General features: G+C 45.1%; 1 protein-coding gene and 1 pseudogene across 1 annotated transcript in view; both read left to right on the top strand.

Moving 5' to 3' along the window:
* Positions 1 to 18,315, top strand: part of LOC115120495 (uncharacterized) — a 52,464-nt gene that overhangs the window by 16,063 nt on the left and 18,086 nt on the right. The gene's annotated exons all lie outside the window — the stretch shown is intronic.
* LOC115127459 (zinc finger protein 514-like) lies at positions 7,254 to 13,106 on the top strand (annotated as a pseudogene).

Here is an 18,315-nt window from a genome sequence, read left to right as displayed (position 1 = left end):
CTCCTGATTCTGCCTCCTCAACCCTCCTCTCCTCCCTTTCTGCATCCTTTGACTCTCTATGTCCCCTATCCTCCAGGCCGGCTCGGTCCTCCCCTCCCGCTCCGTGGCTCGACGACTCATTGCGAGCTCACAGAACAGGGCTCCGGGCAGCCGAGCGGAAATGGAGGAAAACTCGCCTCCCTGCGGACCTGACATCCTTTCACTCCCTCCTCTCTACATTTTCCTCTTCTCTCTGCTGCTAAAGCCACTTTCTACCACTCTAAATTCCAAGCATCTGCCTCTAACCCTAGGAAGCTCTTTGCAACCTTCTCCTCCCTCCTGAATCCTCCTCCCCTCCCCCCTCCTCCCTCTCTGCAGATGACTTCGTCAACCATTTTGAAAAGAAGGTCGACGACATCCGATCCTCGTTTGCTAAGTCAAACGACACCGCTGGTTCTGCTCACACTGCCCTACCCTGTGCTCTGACCTCTTTCTCCCCTCTCTCTCCAGATGAAATCTCGCGTCTTGTGACGGCCGGCCGCCCTACAACCTGCCCGCTTGACCCTATCCCCTCCTCTCTTCTCCAGACCATTTCCGGAGACCTCCTCCCTTACCTCACCTCGCTCATCAACTCATCCCTGACCGCTGGCTACGTCCCTTCCGTCTTCAAGAGAGCGAGAGCTGCACCCCTTCTGAAAAAACCTACACTCGATCCCTCCGATGTCAACAACTACAGACCAGTATCCCTTCTTTCTTTTCTCTCCAAAACTCTTGAACGTGCCGTCCTTGGCCAGCTCTCCCGCTATCTCTCTCAGAATGACCTTCTTGATCCAAATCAGTCAGGTTTCAAGACTAGTCATTCAACTGAGACTGCTCTTCTCTGTATCACGGAGGCGCTCCGCACTGCTAAAGCTAACTCTCTCTCCTCTGCTCTCATCCTTCTAGACCTATCGGCTGCCTTCGATACTGTGAACCATCAGATCCTCCTCTCCACCCTCTCCGAGTTGGGCATCTCCGGCGCGGCCCACGCTTGGATTGCGTCCTACCTGACAGGTCGCTCCTACCAGGTGGCGTGGCGAGAATCCGTCTCCACACCACGTGCTCTCACCACTGGTGTCCCCCAGGGCTCTGTTCTAGGCCCTCTCCTATTCTCGCTATACACCAAGTCACTTGGCTCTGTCATAACCTCACATGGTCTCTCCTATCATTGCTATGCAGACGACACACAATTAATCTTCTCCTTTCCCCCTTCTGATGACCAGGTGGCGAATCGCATCTCTGCATGTCTGGCAGACATATCCGTGTGGATGACGGATCACCACCTCAAGCTGAACCTCGGCAAGACGGAGCTGCTCTTCCTCCCGGGAAGGACTGCCCGTTCCATGATCTCGCCATCACGGTTGACAACTCCATTGTGTCCTCCTCCCAGAGCGCTAAGAACCTTGGCGTGATCCTGGACAACACCCTGTCGTTCTCAACTAACATCAAGGCGGTGGCCCGTTCCTGTAGGTTCATGCTCTACAACATCCGCAGAGTACGACCCTGCCTCACACAGGAAGCGGTGCAGGTCCTAATCCAGGCACTTGTCATCTCCCGTCTGGATTACTGCAACTCGCTGTTGGCTGGGCTCCCTGCCTGTGCCATTAAACCCCTACAACTCATCCAGAACGCCGCAGCCCGTCTGGTGTTCAACCTTCCCAAGTTCTCTCACGTCACCCCGCTCCTACGCTCCCTCCACTGGCTTCCAGTTGAAGCTCGCATCCGCTACAAGACCATGGTGCTTGCCTACGGAGCTGTGAGGGGAACGGCACCTCAGTACCTCCAGGCTCTGATCAGGCCCTACACCCAAACAAGGGCACTGCGTTCATCCACCTCTGGCCTGCTCGCCTCCCTACCACTGAGGAAGTACAGTTCCCGCTCAGCCCAGTCAAAACTGTTCGCTGCTCTGGCCCCCCAATGGTGGAACAAACTCCCTCACGACGCCAGGACAGCGGAGTCAATCACCACCTTCCGGAGACACCTGAAACCCCACCTCTTTAAGGAATACCTAGGATAGGATAAAGTAATCCCTCTCACCCCCCCTCCCCCTGAAAAGATTTAGATGCACTACTGTTCCACTGGAGGTCATAAGGTGAATGCACCAATTTGTAAGTCGCTCTGGATAAGAGCGTCTGCTAAATGACTTAAATGTAAATGTAAATGGGATGATATATTGGATGGCAAGGGTTGCTACACATGGGAGGAGATCCTGGCGGGAAGGGATCGCCTTCCATGGGAACAGGTGGAGGCAGCGAGGAGAGCAGAGGCAGCCGGAGAGAGGAGCCGGCGATATGAGGGAACACGGTTGGCAAGGAAGCCCGAGAGTCAGCCCCAAAAATTTCTTGGGGGGAGGGCTCACAGGGAGTAGGGCTACGCCAGGTAGGAGACCTGCGCAAACTCCCTGTCCTTACCGGGGGGCTAGAGAGACCGGGCAGGCACCGTGTTATGCAGAGGTGCGCACGGTGTCCCCAGTGCGGGTGCATAGCCCGGTGCGGTATATTCCAGCTCCTCGTATCGGCCGGGCTAGAGTGGGCATCGAGCCAGGTAAGGTTGGGCAGGCTCGGTGCTCAAGAGCTCCAGTGTGCCTGCACGATCCGGTCTATCCAGTACCACCTCCACACCCCAGCCCTCCGGTAGCAGCTCCCTGCACCAGGCTTCCTGTGCGTGTCCTTGGTCCAGTACCACCAGTGCCAGCACCACGCATCAGGACTCCAGTGCGCCTCGCCTCTCCAGCGCTGCCGGAGTCTCCCACTTGTTCAGCGCTGCTGGAGCCTTTCTCCTCTCCTGTGCTGCTGGAGTCTCCTGCCTGTTCAGCGCAGCCTGAGCTGCCAGCCTGCAGGGAGCAGCCAGAGCTGTCAGTCTGCATGGAGCAGCCAGAGCTGTCAGTCTGCATGGAGCAGCCAGAGCTGTCAGTCTGCATGAAGCAGCCAGTCTGCATGGAGCAGCCAGAGCTGTCAGTCTGCATGAAGCAGCCAGAGCTGCCAGTCTGCATGGAGCAGTCAGAGCTGCCAGTCTGCAAGGAGCTGCCAGTCTGCAAGGAGCTGCCAGTCTGCAAGGAGCTGTCAGACTGCAAGGAGCTGCCAGTCTGCAAGGAGCTGCCAGTCTGCACGGAGCCGCCAGAGCTGCCAGTCTGTAAGAAGCCGCCAGAGCTGTCAGCCTATATGGAGCCGCCAGAGCCGCCAGTCAGTGTGGAGCAGCCAGAGCCGCCAGTCAGCATGGAGCAGCCAGATCCATCAGTCTGCCAGGATCCGCCAGTCAGCCAGACTCTTTCAGATCTGCCAGTCAGCCAGACTCTTCCAGATCTGCCAGTCAACCAGACCCTTCCAGATCTGCTAGTCAACCAGACTCTTCCAGATCCGCCAGTCAGCCAGGATCCGCCAGTCAGCCAGGATCCACCAGTCAGCCAGGATCTGCCAGATCCGCCGATCTGCCAGATCCGCCAGTCAGCCAGGATCCGCCAGTCAGCCAGGATCCGCCAGTCAGCCAGGATCCGCCAGTCAGCCAGGATCTGCCAGTCAGCCAAGATCCGCCAGTCAGCCAGGATCCGCCAGTCAGCCAGGATCTGCCAGTCAACCAGACTCTTCCAGATCCGCCAGTCAACCAGACTCTTCCAGATCCGCCAGTCAACCAGGATCCGCCAGTCAGCCAGGATCCGCCAGTCTGTCACGGTCTGACCATCGTTCGTATGTGTTTTCCTTGTTTTAGTGTTGGTCAGGACGTGAGCTGGGTGGGCATTCTATGTTGTGTGTCTGGTTTGTCTATTTCTATGTTTGGCCTGATATGGTTCTCAATCAGAGGCAGGTGTTAGTCATTGTCTCTGATTGGGAACCATATTTAGGTAGCCTGTTTTGTGTTGGGTTTTGTGGGTGATTGTCCTTTGGTCCTGTCTCTGTGTTAGTTTACGCAAGTATAGGCTGTTTCTGTTTTCGTTACGTTATTTATTTTGTAGTGATTGTATTTAGATTCGTGTTACGTTTGTTGAATAAACATGGATCGCAATCTACACGCTGCATTTTGGTCCGACTCTCCTTCACTACAAGAGAACCACACGGGTGCTTTGCTGGTGACGTTGTCAGTGATTTATTTAGAATTCAAGGCACAACCATAGCATTCTGCAGCGATACTCCATCCCATCTGGTTTGCGCTTAGTGGGACCATCATTTGTTTAATTTGTTTTTCCACAGGACAATGAGCCAAAACACAGAGTGAAGGGAAAGCAACCAATAAGTGTTCAGCATATGTTGAAACTTCTTCAAGCTGGTTGACATAATGCCAAGAGTGTCATGGCAAAGGGTGGCTACTTTGAGGAATCTCAAATATAAAAGATATATACTGAACTGAAATATAAACATATACTGAACAGAAATATAAATATATACCGAACAGAAATATAAATGCAGCTTTCTGAGTGGCGCAGCGTCTAAGGCACTGCATTGTGTTTCGCTGCGTTAATACAGATTCTGGTTTGATACCCAGCTCTGTCGCAGCCGGCCACAACCGGGAGAGCCAATTGGCCCAGCGTCGTCCGGGTTGGGGGAGGGTTTGGCAGGTCAGGATGTCCTCTAGCAACTCCTGTGGCGGGCAGGGCGCATGCGTGACAATTGTGTCAAGAAGTATTGCGGTTGTGTTTCGGGGGACGCATAAGCTACAGCTAGCTAACACTGCAGTGCATAACATGTGGTGAGTAGTTGGCTCAAAGAGAGAGAAAGACAATAGTTGAACAGTTTTTAACAAATTAGGAGAAGGGAGAGAGAGAGAGGACGCATGGCTGTTGACGTTCGCCTCTCCGGAGTCCATATGGGAGTTGCAGCAGTGAGATGAGATAAGCCTTACTTCCAATTGACACAAATTGGGGAGAAAAAGGGGGTGAAAAATATAAATATAATATTAATAATTTAAAAAATGTCTGCCCCAAATATTTAGCTTTTTTTTTTATTTTACCCAAAATATCATGACATTAGCGATTGGCCAAAATGTAAAAAATGTGAACATCTAAATCAACATTGTGTCGAACCCTTGAGACAACGGGGAGGTGTGCTGATGTGCTTTGTGTCTCCAAAGTTAAAAAAATAAACGTTTGACTTCTTTACTTATTATATGTTTAAGGAAGTGTGTAGGTCACGTTCTCTATCATACAGCTATGAAGGTTATATATTTAGAACCACCTGCTGATTGGAATCCAGCGACGTCTGTGTCTTGAGTGTCATAGAACTGTCTGGTGTTTAGTGTTCTGACTTGTAAAACAGGATGAATAATTAATGTTAACATATTACCAGGAAGCTCTACAAAATTTGTTTTAAAATCACACCAAGATTGTTTTAAATGATGGAATGTTTGAAAACTGACCTCAGGTTATTGAGGGATCTGATTTGGATTAATTTGCGACATATTCATGTGAATATTCTCAAATCTGCATTAAACAATATATGCCTTTTCCCACCAGAAATGTTTATATCAAACAGACTTATTGCGATAAAAGGCTTTGCATGATTACGTAGTGCATTCCCATGTACCGAATGAAAAATACAAGTTAAATGGGTTTCCATCTCATTTTCACAAAAGTTTCTGCTAAATGGCAGATTTATCCACTGATTATACCAAACATTTGGAACAACTTCCTAATATGGTGTTGGACACTCCCCCTTTCCCCCCATAGGACAGCCTCAATTCGTCGGGGGAAGGACTCTACAAGGTGTCGAAAGCTGTGCTTCCCACAATTGTGTCAAGTTGGATGGATGTTCCAATGTCACGTCACCAAATAATAATGGGTGCAGTGGGGTAAGGAAGGGGAGCCCCATCCTCCTGAGTGATTTTCAGAAAAATGTTAAAACATTTAGAAAGTTATCCTTTTCAGATAAAACTATACTAAATATAATCACGTCACCAAATAATTGATTAAAACATACTATTTTGCGTCCTCCTCCGGGTACATTGACTTCAATACAAAACCTAGGAGGTTTATGGTTCTCAAGGCTTCTATAGACTTACACAGTTATTATGACAACTTCCGGAGGACGTCCTCCAACCTATCAGAGCTCTTGCAGCATAATCTGACATGTTGTCCACCCAATGAAAGGATCAGATAATGAATCTAGTACTGAAAGCATAAGCTACAGCTAGCTCGCACTGCAGTGCATAACATGTGGTGAGTATTTGACTCAAAGAGAGAAAAAGACCATAGTTGAACAGTTTTGAAAAAATTAGGAGAAGCGAGAGAGTTTTGGTAATTTATTTTCCACTTTCAGTTTCACTTACTTAGCTAGCCAATGCAGCTAGCAAGTTTAGCCTACTCAAACACCTGGCTCAAACAGAACGATGCTGAAAGAATCATCCTCCCTCATCTTAAACCGCATTGACTGCTACTGTTTGGATGGTGGACCAGTCTTGGTACACATGGGAAGCTGTAGAGTTACAGATCTTGACACAAACCGGTGCGCCAGGGTTCAAAGACACTTCAATATTTTGTCTTCCCCATTCACTGAATGGCACACACACACAATCCATGTCTCAATTGTCTCAAAGTTTAAAAATCCTTATTTAACCTCTTCCCTTCATCTACACGGATTGAAGTAGATTTAACTAGTGACATCAGTAAGGGATCATTGCTTTAGCCTGGATTCACCTAGTCAGTCTAAGTCATGGAAGGAGCAGGTGTTCTTAATGTTTCGGCGGCAGGGTAGCCTAGTGGTTAGAGCGTTGGGCTAGTAACATGAAGGTTGAAAGTTCAAATCCCCGAGCTGACAAGATACAAATCTGTCGTTCTGCCCCTGAACAGGCCACTGTTCCTAGGCCGTCATTGAAAATAAGAATTTGTTCTTAACTGACTTAAAAAATAAAATAGCCAGTGTAAAGCACTACAGATAATCAAGTGCTATTTGCATGTGATGCATTTGCTCTGTTGTTTACAGGATGGTTTGTATATTAAAGAGGAATAGTACCGTCACATCTAGATTAAAACGAATGTAAAAAATGAACACGCTACCTATTCATAAAAGTATTTATTATCTACATATTCATATTACGCCTCTACGTATGTGTACAGGAAAGTATTAGTTGTAAGACGTAAGAGAAAATATATCAGCTTATTGTTAAATAATTGACGTTCTTTCCAATACAAAAAGTGTAGTAACTATTGTTTCCAACCTGCGTTACCCACTCCAGTCAGCAGATGGCGATTTGCGTCTTTCAGTTGACTCTTCTTGCGTGACGTATAATGGACTGGACGGGACGCTTCTTCAGGAACAACAAGGCGCCAACTCTTTCAGCCGCCTCGGTAGCCTGCTAGACAACATAACACTGAAAGATTGACGTTTTAGACCATGTTAATGTACATGATCTAATCTCAGTGTTGTAAACGCAGTTAAGTTGACGTATCAACTGGTTAACTTTAACCTAATTCGCATGGTCAATTTGCAAACGTGTTAAAGATTGATACTGAGGTTAGCACTAGGCTAGTCGCTAATGCTAACTAGCTAGCTAACATCCCTGACCATGAGCTCACTAAACTACTCCTCCCTTGCTAAAGAAGAGGAGGTCTGCTGTTTGGAGAAAGAAGCTCTGGCGCTGAACATGGAAGAAGAAGAGGAGGATACAGTGAAAGGAGAGAAAGAACCTTTTAGAGAGGAAGAGGATGCTGTCTCTGTAAAGGTGAAGGAGGAAGACGTTTTGGGAGTGAAAGAGGAGGAGACAGAAGACGCTTTCAGGATGAAAAAGGAGGAGGAGGAGGCTATCACATTGAAAGAAGAAGAGGATGATATTACAGTGAAAGTGGAAGATGGGAAAGAGGTTGTCAGCGTGGAAGAGGAGGTAGAAGCTTTCATAATCAAAGAGGAGGAAGATGCCATGACATTGAAAGAAGAGAATGTAGTGAAAGAAGAGGAAGAACCTTTTGGAGTAAAAAAGGAAGAGGAGGCTATCTCAATAAAAGAGGAGGAGGAAGACGTTTTAGGAGTGAAAAAGGAGGAGTCAGAATATCCGATTACCATCAGTGAGTACTGTCTTAAAAACGGGCACAAACTATGCAGTTGTTGAACTAATGTGTGGTTTTAAAGTGGCATTCTACTGAAGTTCTACACTTGAATATGTTGTTCAGTACTGTAGGAATTGTTAAAGGGTCAATCTGCCACTGGTACATATTTTGGGGTCTTTTTCAATTAGATTTATTGAATTCTCCAAAAGCACCCATTTGGTCGAACAATGCTTTAACATTTGCATTTTAGGCCCCGTTTAGAGATATTAATGCCTCTTGTAAGACCCTTTGTGATTGTAATAGTAGATCATAAGTTTACCACCTGTTTGATGTTCTCGTTCACACAGGAGAGAGACATGACTATCGTGGATCCTCTGGGGAGCCTCAACAACATCCTAATGCTGACGAGGCAGAGAAGAGTCTCTCCAGATCAGAACACCAGATGGTACAGCTTGGTCTGGTCTAGCATACAGCTTGCTCTCTCTGGGTCTGGGCTGGGTTTCTGTAAAGCACTTCATGACAACAGTGACATCAGCATCCATAATGATATGTGTCTGTGTCCCCTCTTTATGGTTACCAGGACAACGCTAGCCCTTCCTCCCTCCCGGAGTCCCCGTGTCGTGCCTCTCCTGGTAGCACCTTACTGCTGGGTATGAAGAGGTTGTCTGTGCTGCTGGTGGACTGCAGGAAAACAACGGGGCTGAGTGGAACTGTGAGAGGAGGAGAAGAGATGAAAGGATCAGATTTGACACAAAGTAAGTGCTGTAGTTTAGTTTGAACAAATAAAATAGACCTGCCCACTGTTATCTGTTACCAGGACAACCAGCAGAGTTCTGTTAGTTGACAGGAAGATAGACTGGTGGATATGGATGTTATGAATATCATAACACTGAAAAAGGATTCTGCCAATGAAAAGAAAGTTAGCTTTAGAGAGAAACCAATAGACCATATAAAACCTTGATGAAAGTTAGCTTTAGAGAGAAAGTTTCAAGATGTAAGGTGCTTGTTTTACAAAAACGTTTCCATAAAACATTATGGATGTTACATTGCCTGTCCCAGTCAACCCCCCTATTTTTACAAGACTGTAGGACAGGCCAACTAAACTCAAGACACTGTTAATTAACTAATACTGGAGGAAAGCTGTGATCAGGCTGCCCACTCAAGAGAAAGCTTCAAACTGTAACCAGTGCCGGCAACCTTGTTCAGGTTATCAATCAACCTACCAGGGTAGTTACAAACAGTAGAGGAATGAAATCATCAACATGGTTTGATCATATCTTTACTAATGCTACAGAAATGGGTTTTAAAGCAGCATCCAGATCCATCAGATGTAGTGATCACAATATAGTAGCCATGTCTAGGAAAACCACCGTTCCAAAGGCTGGGCCTAATGTTGTGTAAAAGAGGTCATACAATAAGTTTTGTAGTGATTCCTATGTTATTGATGTAAATAATATTTGTTGGTCCGTGGTGTGTAATGACGAGCAACCAGACGCTGCCCTTGACACATTTATGAAAATTACTTATCCCAGTTACTAATGAGCCATTAAGAAAACGACTGTAAAAACTGTTAAATCCACGTGGATTGATGAGGAATAGAAAAATGGTATGATGAAGAGCAGTGGTTGCCAAACTTTTTATAGTTCCGTACCCCTTCAAACATTCAACCTCCAGCTTCTTCCAGCAGGGTGCTACTCTCAAATGTTGTTTTTTTACATCACTGTAAGCCTGCCACACATACACTATATGATACATCTATTAAACAGAAGAATGAGTGTGAGTTTTTGTCAAAACTCGGCTCGTGGGAAGTGAGAAAGAGCTCTTATAGGACCAGGGCACAAATAATAATGATATAATTTTGTTCTTTATTTAACCATCTTTCATATAAAACCTTATTTGTTCATCAAAAATGGTGAATAATTCACCACAGGTTAATGAGAAGGGTGTGCTTGAAAGGATGCACATAACTCTGTGGACCCAAGTGGCGTCGGGAGCAACTGTTTGCATGCGCGTTACCACTCCACTATGTCTCCCTGTCATGGTGTTTGCACCATCACTACAGATACCAAAATGTATTTCAGGTAACCTTAAGTTACATGGCCTACTATGCTAATTCTGTAGCGGTATTGTTAGAGATTTCGTTGGGGCGCCAAGCAGGTATTAACCTGCTGAAAGGAAAATAGTAGATTAGCGCTACCAGGCACACATCATCAGAAGATACTGAATAGAGTGGAGCCTGTTGGCCAGATAGCCAGTGGAGGCTAGAGTGGATCCTGTTGGCCAGATAGCCAGTGGATCCTGTTGGCCAGATAGCCAGTGGATCCTGTTGGCCAGATAGCCAGTGGAGACTAGAGTGGAGCCTGTTGGCCAGATAGCCAGTGGAGACTAGAGTGGAGCCTGTTGGCCAGATAGCCAGTGGAGACTAGAGTGGAGCCTGTTGGCCAGATAGTGTGGTGGTTAATTTCTTTACTATCAAATGAGGAGATATAAACTTATCACACCAAGTCAGAGTTATACTTAAACTACATCTTTAATAATAAGAGCTTTGCAATACCAATGACTTGTCAACGATTCACCATTTTCCAATGATCCGTTGAGAGTGGCAAAACAAAAGTACAAAGGTCTTTCATAACCAAGATACACCCCTTTCAACCTACATGACGAACAACAGATACATAGAATAGCCACAAGGTTAAGATTTGTATGAAAGATATTTATAATACATAGTAAACAGCATCTCTGCTGTGTCAACAGTTTTCATTGTATAGACCAGTGTCTGGTCCTCCGACTCCAAACTGGAACCATCTCTTCCTGGTACGGTATAGAACAGAACCATTAACTCATGTTCTCTGGAATTCTCTTTAGGTTTTATCACCGAAAGACATCGTAAATCTCCCCTGTCAGTGTTTTCTCATAGAGGCCCTCCTCAGTAGAACACAATGGTTAACAGAATACTATATTCTGTCGAATAAAACAACCATTATAATGCAATACAAGTGTTATAACATAATCTTGCAATTTCCATGACAATAGCCAGTGGAGAGAGAACATACAGTGGGGGAAAAGTATTTAGTCATCCACTAATTGTGCAAGTTCTCCCACTTAAAAAGATGAGAGAGGCCTGTAATTTTCATCAAATCAAATGTATTTATATAGCCCTTCGTACATCAGCTGATATCTCAAAGTGCTGTACAGAAACCCAGCCTAAAACCCAAAACAGCAAGCAATGCAGGTGTAGAAGCACGGTGGCTAGGAAAAACTCCCTAGAAAGGCCAAAACCTAGGAAGAAACCTAGAGAGGGGGACCAGGCTATGTGGGGTGGCCAGTCCTCTTCTGGCTGTGCCGGGTGGAGATTATAACAGAACATGGCCAAGATGTTCATAATAGGTACACTTCAACTATGACGGACAAAATGAGAAGAAAAAAAACCCAGAAAATCACATTGTAGGATTTTTAATGAATTTATTTGAAAATTATGGTGGGAAATAAGTATTTACAAAAATAAAAAGTGTTGGTCCCATGTTTCAAAAGCTTATTTCTCTCATATTCTGTGCACAAATGTGTTTACATCCCTGTTAGTGAACATTTCTCCTTTACCAAGACAAGGTTAAACCTCATAGCAAGGCAGTTTTATGATGTGGAGATTTAATTCTGTTCTCTCTTTAAATAAACACTGTCTTTGGCAGGAGGAAAACCAATCTTGGAGGAACCAGAGACGTCCAAACCAGCAAAACGACACCTCTGCTCCCAGATTGGAAAGAGTTTTACCAAGTTAGGAAGCCTGAAAAGACATGAGAGAATACACACAGAACCGAAGACACAAAATTGCGCCCAGTGTGGAAAGAGTTTTAGCCACTTAGGAAATCTGAAAGCTCATGAGCGAACGCACACACAGAACAGGCCTTTCCATTGCTCCCAGTGTGGAAAGCGGTTTAAACGGTTAGACACCCTCAAAACTCACAAGAAAATACACACAGGGGTGAAGCCGTACCATTGCACCCAGTGTGGAAAGTGTTTTATCCGGTTAGGAAGCCTGAAGGAACACATGAGACTGCACACAGGGGTGAAGCCTTACTACTGCTCACAATGTGGAAAGAGTTTTAACCATTTAGCTAGCCTGAAAAGACATGAGAGGATACACACAGGAGTGGAGCCACACACTTGCTCTCAGTGTGGGAAGAGTTTTAAGCGCTTAGACACCCTCAATGCTCATGCGCGAATACACTAGGGAGACACCATACCATTGCACCCAGCGTGGAAACAGTTTTGGCCCTTTATAAAGCCTGAGAAGTCATGAGAGAATACACACGGGAGAACCCATACCACTGCTCCCAGTGTTCAAAGTGTTTTACCCATTTAGGAAGCCTGAAGGAACACATGAGACTGCACACAGGGGAGAAGCCTTACAAATGTTCAGACTGTGGGAAGACATTACTCATCACAGTCACTTAAAAGTCATGTGAGAATCCACACAGGAGAGAATAATGACTTATCCTAGTGTGTGAACTCATATTTCACATATCATTGTCCATTGTCTTATATTGTTGACTGAGAATGTGTTTACTTGTTTATACCATGTGAAATGAAATGGTACAAAGTGTACTCAAACATATATATTTGTATGTTTTTATTTATTATGATGTTTTATTAGAAAACATGAAGTGAATATGGAGTAGATCAGATTCCATGTGTTTAAATGGTCCTTTTTTAAACTCTGACTGGGTGTGTCATTCCTCCAGCACTACAGATAATCAAGTGATATTTGGATGTGATGCATTTGCTCCATTGTTTATATTAGCATTGTAGCCCACTGATGATTTAATGAAATTAAAATATTCAGACTGTAATAGAAAATGTTAATTGTATGTGTGTCCACATAACTGAGTATGTGACTAACCTTGTGAAACTGTCCTATTATAATCTTCTGTTCTTGGGAGTTTCATCCTGTGTTGCAAACCAATTTGCACCTGCGTCCTTGTATGAATAAAGTCCCTCCCAGGAACAGGAAACTATAAAGATATTTGCTCATCACTCAATGCTTTGGAATTCAGACTGTCTACACTGCACTGTGTAACTCTGTTATTCTCTCTGAGCTCAGAAATAAAGAATCTTGGTTTGACTTGGACTCCAGCAGATCCTTATTTTATAATATCCACCACAACTCTCCCATGGATTGCTGTTTATCATTGTCTCAATGAAGAGTTCCTCGTTCCACTTTCCTGTGGGAATTTACAAGCCTCCCACTGGTTGAATAAACATTGTTTCCACATCATTTCAACAAAAGAAATCCATGTGATGTTTGATCAAGGTGACAATCCCACCCCTCATCACTGTCAAACTCTCTGTTCAGGGGCAGAACGACAGATCTGTATCTTGTCAGCTCGGGGATTTGAACTTACAACCTTCCGGTTACTAGTCCAACGCTCGAACCACTAGGCTACCCTGCCGCCCCACGTCATCATATTTGTTCAATCACGTGTCATGAATTCATTATGACATCATCATATTTGTATATGTTTTACTTGTTTATGGTTCACTGAACAAACATGGGAAACTGTGTTTAGAACCTTTACAATGAAGATTTAAGTTCAAGTATTCTTTTTGTATTTTATTTGTCAAATGGCAACCAAGCATCAATCATCAGTCACCAGAACAAGACCATCAAAATGTATTGGAAAGGAGCATCAAGCTCATCACGTGCACTTTCACCACCCTGTGAAGTTCATAACTTATTTCATCTGTAGCCTAATAAACTACATGGGTTCCCAAGTCGTAGTGGGAGGACCACACAACATACAGTGGGGCAAAAAAGTATTTAGTCAGCCACCAATTGTGCAAGTTCTCCCACTTAAAAAGACGAGAGGTCTGTAATTTTCATCAGAGGTACACTTCAACTATGACAGACAAAATGAGAAGAAAAAAAATCCAGAAAATTATATTGTAGGATTTTTAATGAATTTATTTGCAAATTATGGTGGAAAATAAGTATTTGGTCACCTACAAACAAGCAAGATTTCTGGCTCTCACAGACCTATAACTTCTTCTTTAAGAGGCTCCACTGTCCTCCACTCGTTACCTGTATTAATGGCACCTATTTGAACTTGTTATCAGTATAAAAGACACCTGTCCACAACCTCAAACAGTCACACTCCAAACTCCACTATGGCCAAGACCAAAGAGCTGTCAAAGGACACCAGAAACAAAATTGTAGACCTGCACCAGGCTGGGAAGACTGAATCTGCAATAGGTAAGCAGCTTGGTTTGAAGAAATCAACTGTGGGAGCAATTATTAGGAAATGGAAGACATACAAGACCACTGATAATCTCCCTCGATCTGGGGCTCCACGCAAGATCTCACCCCGTGGGGTCAAAATGATCACAAGAACGGTGAGCAAAAATCCCAGAACCACAGGGGGGACCTAGTGACTGGACCTGCAGAGAGCTGGGACCAAAGTAACAAAGCCTACCATCAGTAACACACTACGCCGCCAGGGACTCAAATCCTGCAGTGCCAGACGTGTCCCCCTGCTTAAGCCAGTACATGTCCAGGCCCGTCTGAAGTTTGCTAGAGAGCATTTGGATGATCCAGAAGAAGATTGTGAGAATGTCATATGGTTAGATGAAACCAAACTTTTTGGTAAAAACTCAACTTGTCGTGTTTGGAGGACAAAGAATGCTGAGTTGCATCCAAAGAACACCATACCTACTGTGAAGCATGGGGGTGGAAACATCATGCTTTGGGGGCTGTTTTTCTGCAAAGGGACCAGGACGACTGATCCGTGTAAAGGAAATAATGGATGGGGCCATGTATCGTGAGATTTTGAGTGAAAACCTCCTTCCATCAGCAAGGGCATTGAAGATGAAACGTGGCTGGGTCTTTCAGCATGACAATGATCCCAAACACACCGCCCAGGCAACGAAGGAGTGGCTTCGTAAGAAGCATTTCAAGGTCCTGGAGTGGCCTAGCCAGTCTCCAGATCTCAACCCCATAGAAAATCTTTGGAGGGAGTTGAAAGTCTGTGTTGCCCAGCAATAGAGGAGATCTGCATGGAGGAATGGGCCAAAATACCAGCAACAGTGTGTGAAAACCTTGTGAAGACTTACAGAAAACGTTTGACCTCTGTCATTGCCAACAAAGGGTATATAACAAAGTATTGAGATAAACTTTTGTTATTGACCAAATACTTATTTTCCACCATAATTTGCAAATAAATTCATTAAAACTCCTACAATGTGAGTTTCTGGATTATATTTTTCATTTTGTCCGTCATAGTTGAAGTGTACCTATGATGAAAATTACAGGCCTTTCTCATCTTTTTAAGTGGGAGAACTTGCACGATTGGTGGCTGACTAAATACTTTTTTGCCCCACTGTATCATCATGTGACTCCAAGTTAACTAAGATATGATGGTTATTATATAAATATTTTCTCATAAAGGAGTTTCCACCGCCATTTCTCGTTTTTACATTTTTACTGACGCAAAAAGACCCCACCATGTCAAACGGCCTAACAAATTGTCTGTCTGCATTTAGAAAAGTGTACAGGCATATCCTGTTTCCATCAGCCCGGTCATTACTTTTGAAATGGTTGGATCAATATCCACCTTCATGAAATGGATGAAGCCTGATTTGGAATGTCTGAATAGTTCTATCTGGCTTCGTACCCCTCTGATAATCCTGACATTTCCATCTCTAACTATAAAATTTTCCGACAAGATAGAAATGCTAAAGGGGGCGGAGTTGCAATCTACTGCAGAGATAGCCTGCAGAGTTTTGTCGTACTATCAAGGTCTGTGCCCAAAACAATTTGAGCTTCTACTTCTAAAAATCCACCTTTCCAGAAACAAGTCTCTCACCGTTGCCGCTCCCCCCATCTATCTTCAGAGTTCGCACTGTTAGGTGACCTAAACTGGGACCAGTTTAACAACCCAGCCGTCCTACAATCTAAGCTAGATGCCCTCAATCTCACACAAATTATCAAGGAAACCACCAGGTGCAACGCTAAATCCGTAACAATGGTCACCCTCTTAGATATCATCCTGACCAACTTGCCCTCTAAATACACCTCTGCTGTCTTCAACCAGGATCTCAGCCATCACTACCTCATTGCCTACGTGTGTAATGGGTCCACGGTCAAATGACCACCCCTCATCGCTGTCAAACTCTCCCTACAACACATCAGCGAGCAGGCCTTTCTAATCGACCTGGCCCGGGTATCCTGGAAGGATACTAACCTCATCCCGTCAGTAGAGGATAACTGGTTGCTCTTTAAAAGTGCTTTCCTCACCATCTTAAATAAGCACGCCCCTTAAAAAAAAAAATGTAGAACTAAGAACAGATATAGCCCTTGGTTCACCCCAGACTTGACTGCCCTTGAACAGCACAAAAACATCCTGTGGCGTTCTGCATTAGCATCGAATAGCCCCGTGATATGCAACTTTTCAGGGAAGTCAGGAACCAATATACTCAGTCAATTAGGAAAACTAGAAATTCTGTTTTCAAACAGAAATTTGCATCCTGGAGCACGAATGGAGAAGTCCATGGAGAATAAGTGCACCTCCTCCCAGCTGCCCACTGCACTGAGGAAAGGAAACACGGTCACCACCGATAAATCTACGATCATCGATCATTTCAATAAGCATTTTTCCATGGCTGGCCATGCTTTCCACATGGATACCCCTACCCCGGCCAACATCTCAGTACCCCCTGCAACATCTTGCCAAAGCCCCCTCCCCCCCGCTTTTCCTTCACCCAAATCCAGATAGCTGATGTTCTGAAAGAACTGCAAAATCTGGATCCCTACAAATCAGCCGGGCTAGACAATCTGGACCCTCTCTTTCTAAAGTTTGCTTTACCCCTATTACTAGCCTATTCAACCTCTCTTTCGTATCGTCTGAGATCCCCAAAGATTGGAAAGCTGCCGTGGTCATCCCCCTCTTCAAAGGGGGAGACACTCTAGACCCAAACTGTTATACACCTATATCTATCCTACCCTGTCTTTCTAAAATCTTCGAAAGCCAAGTTAACAAAGAGGTCACCGACCATTTAGAATCCCACCGTACCTTCTCCACTATGCAATCTGGTTTCTGAGCTGGTCATGGGTGCACCTCAGCCACGCTCAAGGTCCTAAACGATATCATAACTGCCATCGATAAGATGGAGTAGAGTATAATAGAGTACTGTGCAGCCGTCTTCATCAACCTGGCCAAGGCTTTCGACTCTGTCAATCACTGCATTCTTATCGGCATACTCAATAGCCTTGGCTTCTAAAATGACTGCCTCACCTGGTTCACCAACTACTTCTCAGATAGAGTTCAGTTTGTCAAATCCGAGGGCCTGTTGTCCGGACCTCTGGCAGTGTCTATGGGGGTGCCACAGGGTTCAATTCTCGGGCCGACTCTTTTCTCTGTATATATCAATGTCGCCCTCTTGCTGCTGGTGATTCTCTGATCCACCTCTACGCAGACGACACCATTCTGTATACATCTGGCCCTTCTTTGGACACTGTGCTAACAAACTCCAAACAACCTTCAATGCCGTACAACTCTCCTTCCGTGGCCCCCAATTGCTTTTAAATGCTAGTAAAACTAAGTGCATGCTCTTCAAGCGGTTGCTGCCTGCATCCGCCCACCCGACTAGCCTCACTACTCTGGACGGTTCCGATTTAGAATATGTGGACAACTATAAATACCTAGGTGTCTGGTTAGACTGTAAACTCTCCTTCCAGACTCACATTAAGCATTGCCTATCCAAAATTAAATGTAGAATCGGCATCCTATTTCACAACAAATCCTCCTTCACTCATGCTGCCAAACATACCCTCGTTAAACTGACTATCCTACCGATCCTTGACTTCGGCAATGTAATTTACAAAATAGCCTCCAACACTCTACTCAGCAAACTGGATGTAGCCTATCACAGTGCCATCCGTTTCGTCACCAAAGCCCCATATACTATGACCTGTATGCTCTCGTTGGCTGGCCCTCAATACATATTCGTCACCAAACCCACTGGCTCCAGGTCGTCTATAAGTCTTTGCTAGGTAAAGCCCCGCCTTATATCAGCTCACTGGTCACCATAGCAACACCCACCCGTAGCACATGCTCCAGCAGGTATATTTCACTGGTCATCCCCAAAACCAACACTTCCTTTGGCAGTCTTTCATTCCAGTTCCCTGCTGCCAATGACTGGAACGAATTGCAAAAATCACTGAAGCTGGAGTCTTATATCTCCCTCTCTAACTTTAAGCATCAGCTGTCAGAGCAGCTTACCGATCACTGCACCTGTACACAGCCAATCTGTAAATAGCACACCCAACTACCTCATCC

The sequence above is a fragment of the Oncorhynchus nerka genome, unplaced genomic scaffold (assembly GCF_034236695.1).
Source record: "Oncorhynchus nerka isolate Pitt River unplaced genomic scaffold, Oner_Uvic_2.0 unplaced_scaffold_1359, whole genome shotgun sequence".
Classification (NCBI taxonomy): domain Eukaryota; kingdom Metazoa; phylum Chordata; class Actinopteri; order Salmoniformes; family Salmonidae; genus Oncorhynchus; species Oncorhynchus nerka.
This window is presented reverse-complemented; position numbering and strand designations above follow the sequence as displayed.